This window comes from Lathyrus oleraceus, chromosome 2, assembly GCF_024323335.1.
Source record: "Lathyrus oleraceus cultivar Zhongwan6 chromosome 2, CAAS_Psat_ZW6_1.0, whole genome shotgun sequence".
Lineage (NCBI taxonomy): Eukaryota > Viridiplantae > Streptophyta > Magnoliopsida > Fabales > Fabaceae > Lathyrus > Lathyrus oleraceus.
This window is the reverse complement of record NC_066580.1, coordinates 394,992,788-394,993,951: the sequence shown is the minus strand read 5'-3', so window position 1 is coordinate 394,993,951 and position 1,164 is coordinate 394,992,788. Positions and strand designations below refer to the sequence as shown.

At 43.6% G+C, this 1,164-nt stretch overlaps 1 non-coding gene across 1 annotated transcript; it reads left to right on the top strand.

Annotated features, from left to right (window-relative positions):
• The first annotated feature begins 799 nt into the window (after nucleotides 1-799).
• Nucleotides 800-906, top strand: LOC127123967 (small nucleolar RNA R71). Its single transcript, XR_007803619.1, has one exon. It is a non-coding gene; the product is annotated as a small nucleolar RNA R71 (small nucleolar RNA).
• Nucleotides 907-1,164: the final 258 nt, after the last annotated feature.

The window sequence follows — 1,164 nt, the reverse complement described above, 5'->3', positions numbered from 1 at the left end:
ATGTCCTTTTGAATTAGGTTGCGGCTGTCCAGGAAACGTTCCAGCTGGAGCGGCTGTAGATGCTTGATATTGAGCCACTTGTGAAATCTGTGTTTCAAGCATTTTATTGTGGGTGGCTAAGGCGTCTACTTTGCTCGCTAGTTGTTTGAGTTGCTCGCTAGTATGTATGTTTTGGTTCAAGAAGTCTTTGTTTGTTTGAGCTTGGGTAGCTATGAAGCTTTCCATCATTAATTCGAGATTTGACTCCCTAGGCATGTTAGGAGCATTATTAGCTGGCTTTTGATATCCAGGCGGAACAGCTGGTGCTTGGCCAGGTGCATAAAGGGCATTATTATTCTTATACGAAAAATTAGGATGGTTTTTCCAACCTGGGTTATAGGTATTCGAATAGGGATTTCCTTGTGCATAGTTTACTTGATCGGTTGGGACTCCTACTAATATTTGACATTCTTGTGCAGTGTGTCCAGGGTTTCCACATAACTCACAGTTTGGAATTACAGCAGTCACGATGGCTGCGGGTGGTATGGTCAAGTTGTCTAATTTTTGAACAAGGGCATCTACCTTTGCCTGAACATGGTCAAGGCTACTGATTTCGTACATTCCACCCTTTGTCTGGGACTTTTCCACTGGAGTTCTTTCACCTCCCCATTGGCAATGGTTTTGGCCCATGTTTTCAATGAGTTGATAGGCTTCATTGTATGACTTGTCCATAAGTGCACCGCCCGCGGCAGCGTCTACTGTCAGTCTTGTGTTATACAGAAGCCCATTGTAAAATGTGTGAATGATCACCCAGTCTTTGAGACCGTGATGTGGATATATCCTCATCATGTCCTTGTATCTCTCCCACGCTTCGTAGAGAGATTCTACATCTTTTTGTCGAAATCCGTTGATTCAAGCTCTCAGCATGGCAATTTTGCTCGGCGGAAAATATCGGGATAAGAAAATGTTCTTCAGTTCTTCCCATGTTGTAACGGAGTTGGAGGACAAGGATTGCAACCAAGCCCAAGCTTTGTCTCTTAGTGAGAAGGGAAAGAGGCGCACTCTTATTGAATCTTGAGATACACCATTCACTTTTACAGTGTCTGCGTACTGCATAAACTTGGTCAGGTGTTCATTAGGATCGTCCATAGGATTTCCAGCAAATTGATGTTGTTGGATGGCTGA